This window comes from Chenopodium album, chromosome 13 (genome assembly GCF_948465745.1).
Source record: "Chenopodium album chromosome 13, dcCheAlbu1.1, whole genome shotgun sequence".
NCBI lineage: Eukaryota > Viridiplantae > Streptophyta > Magnoliopsida > Caryophyllales > Amaranthaceae > Chenopodium > Chenopodium album.
In genome coordinates, this window is record NC_137846.1 from 26,847,826 (window position 1) to 26,856,065 (window position 8,240).

Genomic DNA, 8,240 nt, shown 5'->3' on the forward strand with positions numbered 1-8,240 from the left:
AGTCATTTTTCCATTGGCCGGATAGACAAGATGGTCTTCATCAATGGCCCAAGGAAACCGAAAGTAGGAACAAAGTTGTGACTCCGACAACCGATGATCATTATTGAAAAGTTGAAAGGTCAAAGTTCTCGAAGAGTCACCACTTGAATCTCGGACCACTTCAAGGGATGATAGAAACTCATACGTCACCCTAGCATAGGTAGGGGCACTCAAATCCAAGAACTCTAAGAGACCGAGGTTCTTGGCTAGGTAGTGAACGTCATCATCTATTCCAAGTAGCTTGGTTGTTGTTTGATCGTAGAATCTTGTTGACTTGAGCTTCCGCTTGGATAGTTTCTTGAACCTATCCCAATGTAATTCCTTAGAGAATTAAATGCCATATGTCTCTACCACCTCGGAGAGAGGTGGAACAACGTGCCTAGCTTTGCTTGAACTTGTTCTAGCACGCTTCTTATGACGAATGGGAACCATCTACAAGAAGCAAAGCAATTCATGAACAATTCATTTACAATTATCATTGTTCAAGAATATTCAATAGAAATTGCTCTAAAATCAAGCACAAATATTATTCAATCAAAAATGAACAAGAAATGGTCACACATGGACAATGCCATGAATATTGAGACATAAGCTTGAAGCAACTAGTCATGAAGTAGAGGCAAAATTGGATACAAGAGACCAAATCATGAATCATTATGAGCAAATTAATCTCAAAACATTGAATTACCTAAGAAATGAAACTATCATATAGAATACCCATGAGAGAGAAAATGACCAACAATGGTGAATCAAGGATTCAAGCAAGGTATACAAATTCATCATGAAAAAGCTTCAATTTAACATCCAATAACATCATTCAACACAAATTACAAGTTAAAAGAACCAACAATGGAGTTCTACCATGAAAGCAAAAACAAGGATTTCAAGATTCAAAAATGAGGAAGAAGATGACTAGAAAATGAGAAATTATACCTCAATGAAGCTTTGAATAACTTGCAAATTTCACAATTCATGAATATAGAACAATTAGAACACCCAAAGTTAAGATTCAAGCACCAAAACAACCCCTCAAAAATTCGAATTTTAGCCCCAAATTTTCGAAAATAAAATAAAAAATTTCAATTTTTTTTTTTAATTTTTGAAAGATTTAAATGAGGTTAATGTAATTTGTGATGAATTGAAAATAAAAAGATGAAGTTGCTTGAAATTTCAAAGAGATTGAGAGGGTTTTATGAGAAATGAAAGAGTAGAGAAATGAAAGGGAAGTCGAGGTAAGAGAGAGGAGTGAATAAGGGAGGGTTTGGGAATGAAAGGGGGCATGAAAAGGGGGGTGGGGGTTGCTGCTGTCTATGGTGCGTGTGCATAGCGGGGTTGGTGCGTGTGCACCAGCGATGGCCGGGGGGCTGCTTCGCTTGCTAGGGGCTGCAACACACGCCAATTTCTGCCCTACCTGGTGCGTGCGCACCAGGTAGGGTCTTAGGGAGGGCTGATTTTGCTTGAGACGCACCAAACGAAGCCAAAAATTCTGACCCCTGTGTTGCGCACGCGCAGGGAAGGGTGCGTGCACGCCAAGGGGGTAAGGGGGGTTTCAAAAACCGTTAAATTCCATCAAAAAGAGCCTAGATTTCTGACGCCTATGGTGCGCGCGCGCAACCTATGATGCGTGCGCACCAAGCAAGAAAATTGCGGCCATAACATACTCTCGTGTTTGCACTAACGAGATAGTCGAAAGAGAGTAGAAAATCAATGAAAATGCAAACACGAGAGCATAAAACCCCAACAAACTTCTTCACTAAGCTTAACAAAACCTCGTGAAACCTTGAATTAACACCAAAATTGTTGGAAATTTTCATCGATCTAATCTCATGGTACCTAAAATCAAGAAAACAAAGAAGAATAGGATAAGTTCTCAAAAATAAAAGATATAAAAAAATGAAAAATTAAAAGAAAAGGGTTAGAAAACCGGGTTTCCTCCTGGGAAGCGCTTGTTTAACGTCATAGCTCGACGTTCTCCACCTATTAAGGTGGTTGTTGGAGAAGCAACATGTGAATAAGGCCAACAAAAGCACCATCGAAATACTTATTGAGTCGATGGCCATTGACCTTAAACGGAGACGAAGAATCCATCATTGAAACCTCTACAACACCACTAGGAAAGACATTCTTAACCAAGTAAGGACCGTGCCATCTTGACATGAGCTTTCCTGGAAACAACTTCATTTTCGAATTGTAGAGAAGAACTTTATCACCAAAACAAAGCTCTTTCTTCTCAATAAGCTTATCATGAGTTTCCTTGGAACGAGCTTTGTAAATACTAGCACAATCATAAGCATCAAATCGAAGCTCTTCTAGCTCATGAAGATCTAACCACCTTTCCTCCCCCGCACTTGCCAAATTAAAGTTTATTTTCTTGATTGCCCACAAAGCACGGTGTTCGAGCTCAACTGGGAGATGGCATGATTTTTCATAGACTAAGCGGTATAGAGTGGTACCTATAGGTGTCTTGAAAGCCGTTCTATAAGCCCCAAGAGCATCATCCAACTTGTCCGACCAATCCTTCCTATTTCTTGCAACCGTCTTTTCAAGGATTAACTTGATTTGACGATTGGAAACCTCGACTAGGCCGCTTGTTTGAGGATGATATGGAAGGCCAAATCGTTGATGAACTCCACGCTTATCGTTTATGAATAAAATGAGAACCATTATCGTTTATCACCGCCTTTGGAACACCAAACCTTGGAAAAATGACCATCTTGAACAACTTCATTACCACCTTGTGGTCATTAGTTGGGGAAGCAATGGCCTCAACCCATTTAGACACGTAATCCACCGCCACAAGAATATATTGATTTCCAAAAGATGAGGGAAACGGTCCCATAAAATCAATTCCCCAAACATCAAATACCTCTAATTCAAGAATCGGTTGTTGAGGCATCTCATTTCGCTTGGAGATATTCCCTACTCGTGACAACGGTCGCATGTCTTAACAAAACCCCATGAATCCTTGAAGAGATGCGGCCACCAAAAATCGCTTTGAAGAATCGAAGTGGCGGTTTTAGAAACACCCATATGGCCACCACTCGCATCTCAGTGGCACATCTTCAAAACACTAGGCACCTCTTCATTTGGAACACAACGCCTAAGTAAGCCATCGACTCTTCGCTTGTACAAGATGGGATCATCCCACACATAGTTTCTTGCCTCTCTCTTGAGCTTCTTTCGTTGATTTTTAGAAAAGGAAGGTGGAAACTCCCCACATGCAAGAAAGTTCACTAAGTCGGCGAACCATGGGAACTCCTTTGCCTCAATAGCATATAAGAAGTCATCAAGCATCCTATCCTTAATTGGAGAACCATCACATGAATTTGAGAATCTTCTAGACGAGATAGATGATCCGCCACAACATTTTCCGCTCCTCTCTTATCCCTAATCTCAATATCAAAAGTTTGAAGTTCGAGCACGCACCGGACCAACCTAGGCTTGGATTCTTTCTTGGCAAAAAGGTACTTGAGAGCCGCATGATCCGTGAAGACAATGGTCTTGGAACCTAACAAATAACAACAAAACTTTTCAAAAGCATGAACAGTAGCCAAGAACTCCTTTTCCGTTGTGGTGTAATTCCTTTGAGCACCATTTAGAGTCTTGGACATATAATATATCACATGTAGCTTCTTTTCCACTCTTTGTCCCAAGACACCTCCAATTGCCGAACCACTCGCATCGCATATCAACTCAAAAGGTAAATCCCATCTTGGGGCTTGAACAATAGGAGTAGAGATTAGAGCCTTCTTCAACTTATTAAATGCCTCCAAACACTTATCATTGAATACAAACTCGGCATCCTTTTGAAGAAGATCATTGAGGGGCTTTGCAATGAGCGAGAAATCCTTGATGAATCTTCTATAAAACCCGGCATGTCCTAAGAAAGATCTCACTCCTTTCACATTAACCGGAGGTGGAAGCTTCTCAATAACTTCAATTTTTGCTTTGTCCACCTCTATCCCCTTGTGAGAAATCTTATGGCCAAGTACTATGCCTTCTTCCACCACGACGTGACACTTCTCCCAATTCAAGACCAAGTTCACCTTCTCACACCTTGCAAGACATTTTTCAAGGTTTTCAAGGCATGCCTCAAATGAAACACCTCCTACGGAGAATTCATCCATAAAAACCTCCATCTCCTCTTCCAACATATCTCCAAATGTACTCATCATGCATCTTTGAAATGTTGCAGGAGCATTACAAAGGCCAAACGACATTCTCCTATAAGAAAATGTTCCATATGGACAAGTGAAGGTCGTTTTCTCTTGGTCGTCCGGGTGGATAGGGATTTGGAAAAATCCCGAATAACCATCAAGAAAACAATAGAACTTGTGCATCGTTAGTCTCTCAAGCATTTGATCAATGAAAGGAAGGGGGAAGTGATCTTTCTTGGTGGACGTGTTTAGACGTCTATAGTCTATACACATCCTCCATCTTGTGACCGTCCTCGTCGGCATGAGCTCACCTTTCTCATTCTCGACGACTGTCATGCCTCCTTTTTTTGGGACAACATGAACGGGAGAGACCCACCTAGAACTTCAGATGGGGTATATAATTCCCGCATCTAAAAGTTTGGTAATCTCTTTCTTCACTACCTCTCCCATTTGGGGGTGTAGCTTTCGTTGTCTCTCAATAGAAGGTAGAGCACCCTCCTCAAGGGTTATGTGATGTGTTCATAAAGCAAGGCTTATACCTTTGAGGTCATCAGTGGTATAACCCAACGCACCTTGGTGCTTTCTCAAAACATCACACAACTCTTGAGCTTAGCGCTCACTCAAAGAAGAGATAGTAATCACGGGATAGGTGGAGTTGGGTCCCAAGAATTCATAGCTAAGGTGTGATGGAAGAGGGTTGAATTCAACCATTGGAACACCTTTACCTTCCTTTGATGTAGCCACTTGCAACGCTTCTTGGCTAGAAATTCTCATACACATTTTCTCTTCAACATCCTCAAAGCTTCTATTAAGAACATCTTCATACAAAGCCATCTCCTTTCTAGGAATCCCTGTCTTTTCCTTATTCAACAAAACATTCTCAAGAGCATCGTTAGAAGTGAGCAATTGCTCATGCATAGAAGACACAACATGATCAAGAGAATCAATCAACATGCAATTTTCTAAAGAAGAACTTGGATACTTCATACTATCATTCAAGTTAAATTCTATCACCTCATCCCCTACTTTGAGTGAAATTTTAGCACTTTTCACATCTATCAAAGCACCCGAAGTAGCAAGGAATGGTCTCCCTAGAATGATAGGAATGTTAGCATCTTCGTTCATCTCAAGTACCACAAAATCCACCGGAATCACAAATTTTCCAACCCTCAAAGGAACATCCTCTACCTTACCCTTAGGAAACTTAATTGACCTATTGGCCAATTTCAAAGTGATGTTAGTAGGTAAGAGTTCCCCTAGCTCAAGTCTTTGGTACACCGAATATGGCATAAGGCTAACACTAACTCATAGGTCACACAAGGCATTCTCAATTTGCATTTTATAAATGGCACAAGGGATGGAAAAGTTTCCAGGGTCTTTTAGCTTAGGTGGCATCTTGTTCATTATGATTGCACTACAATTCTCGGTCAAGTTCACCGTCTCTACACCATCACAAGTCCTCCTACCACTCAAAAGGTTCTTTGAGGAATTTTGCGTAGTTGGGCATTTGGGTGACAACTTCGGTAAATGGTAGAGAAAGGTGAAGTTGCTTGAGCATGTCAATGAATCTTCCAAATTGTTCATCTAACTTGTGTCTCATGAATTTTTGTGGATAAGGAAGCTTGGGGTTTCACAATTTCTTTCTCCACTCTCACCTCACTAGGCTTCTCAATCTCAACCTCACTCAAAGATACACCATCTCTCTCATCTTCAACCAAAACCTCCTTTGTGCCCTCCTTGGTCTCACTCTTCCTAGGAAAACTCTTCTCAAGAACCTTACCACTCATTGTGACAATAGCATTGACCGGTCTCTTGGGATCTAGGCCTTGGGAAGGTAAAGAAGAAGGACTAGCATGGTCTTTCAAAGAATTAGCAAGTTGAGAAATTTTTTTTTCAAGCATCTTATTATGAGTCATCATTTCATTAAATTTCTTGTCACTTACGGCCATGTATGTGTTCAACAACTTTGTTTGGTTTTCAATGATTTCTTCCAAATTGGTTCTATGTGAAGAAGAAGAGGATTGAACATAGGAATTATCATTTTGGGCCTTTGGAGAAAATCCGGGTGGGGGACCCTTTTGAGAATTATTTTGAAAATTTCCCCTATTTTGATTGTTCCAATTACCTCTACCTTGATTATGGTTACTGCACCCTTGGTTATGATTACCATAATTTTGGTTATGATTTTGGCTACTATAACCTTGGTTGTTATAGTTACCTCGGGAATTTTTGTTCCCATGGTTCCTATTACCACCACCTTGGTTGTAGTTGTCAAAATTGCCATGGTTCTTGTAATTCCTATTCCATTGACCTCTTTGGTTCTGAAACCTAGAATCATTATTATTTTACACATAGTTTACATGCTCATTCACATTTCCATCTTCATAATCACAAACATCCATACATGCATGAGGGCAATTAGAAACATCATGATCATACGACCCACAATCATCATCAAACAAGCATCCACTAGGCATGTTACTAGAAGATGGAGGGAGTTGAGAATTAGAAGACTTACCTTTTCCCTTAGATTGGGAGGGAAAACTTGAAACTTGCTAGGTAGCACTTTCCAACTTCGCCTTGATAGCGGACATCTCCTTCCCCAAGTTTGTCATTTGTGAGGATAGATTGTTGATTGCATTTAAATGATCAACCGAGTACACCAAAGAGCTACTCTTGATAGTTGAATCTCTTTCTTCATCTTGCCAATCTCTATAGTACCTCACTACGTCTTCAATTATGTCTACCACTTCCTCTTCCATTTTGTTCATGATAGGACCTACGGCTCCTCCATTTAAACATGACTTTCTTTGAGGACTAAGGCCTCCATAGAAGATTTGAATAATTTGGTACGTAGGAATTCCTTGGTGAGGACACTCTCTTTGATACTCTTTGTATATCTCCCATGCTTCATAGAGACTCTCACTAGGCTTTTGCTTGAAACCTTGAATCAAAGCTCTAGGCTCCGCCGTTTTATTTTGTGGCTAAAAACGGGATAGAAACTCCTTGGTCACTTCATCCCATGTCCTTAGAGAATTCGGCTTGACTTCCTTGTCTAGCCATTCCAAGGCACGCCCTATGAGCGAAAAGGGAAAAAGCTTGAGGCGGATGAATTCTTGGGAAATTCCATTCACCTTGATAGTATTGCAATACTTTTCAAACTCCTTGAGATGATTTAGCGGGATTTCATTCTTGGCCCCACTAAATTGTCGCCTCTCTATCAAAGTGATCATTGTCGGTCTTATTTCAAAGTCATTTGCCGGTGTTGTAGGTGGAGCAATCCCACTCTCAAATCTGTATGCACAAGGAATCCCCAATTAGTTCAACGCCACCCTTGGATTTTCTCCCATTCTTGCTTGTTCCTCTTGTTGTGGTTCGTCTTCACTTGAAATGCTAGGGCTCAAAGATTGTCTAGCACCCCTCAACCTTGCAATAGTTCTCTCAATTTTTGGATCAAATGGCATTAGTGAACGACCACGTGCTCTATGCATAAAATATCAAAAGAAATAGTTAGTAGCATGGCTACAAGTGTAGCCTAAAAGAAAATCTTTTTGTATTTTCAATTAAAGATGAAATGGACTTAACTACTATAACAAAGCACCAATATCACTCCCCGGCAACGGCGCCATTTTTGACGTAGGGAAAAGTAGGTCGTTTTCTACCCTTTCCTAGAGCCAAAGAAAATTTATGGTAAGTCAAGGGTCGAACCCAAGGGAATGAGTAGGCGTAAGCTATAGCCTAGGTCAAGCTACTTCGAAGATTGAAGAAAGATATGGTCGGTAACTAAGGTATCGAGAAAGCTAGATAAATCAAGAAATTCAATATACTAAACACTAGGGATATAGGTTCCACATGCAAGCTCAATGATTATGCTAATTGAAGGATCACTCAATCAATTCAAATATTGCAAAGGATAAACAATAGTTGCAATCAAAGAAATTCAAGGGCTATCTCCTATAAGCCAAGCAAGGATTCACTATGAATGGCTAACGAGGAAAATCACAATCAAATTCAATCAATTAAAGCAATTCTCAAATCAAGGGT

General features: G+C 40.3%; 1 non-coding gene across 1 annotated transcript; it reads left to right on the top strand.

Annotated features, from left to right (window-relative positions):
• The first annotated feature begins 7,055 nt into the window (after positions 1–7,055).
• On the top strand, positions 7,056–7,161 carry LOC145577146 (small nucleolar RNA R71). Its single transcript, XR_014098633.1, has one exon. It is a non-coding gene; the product is annotated as a small nucleolar RNA R71 (small nucleolar RNA).
• The last annotated feature ends 1,079 nt before the right edge of the window (positions 7,162–8,240 follow it).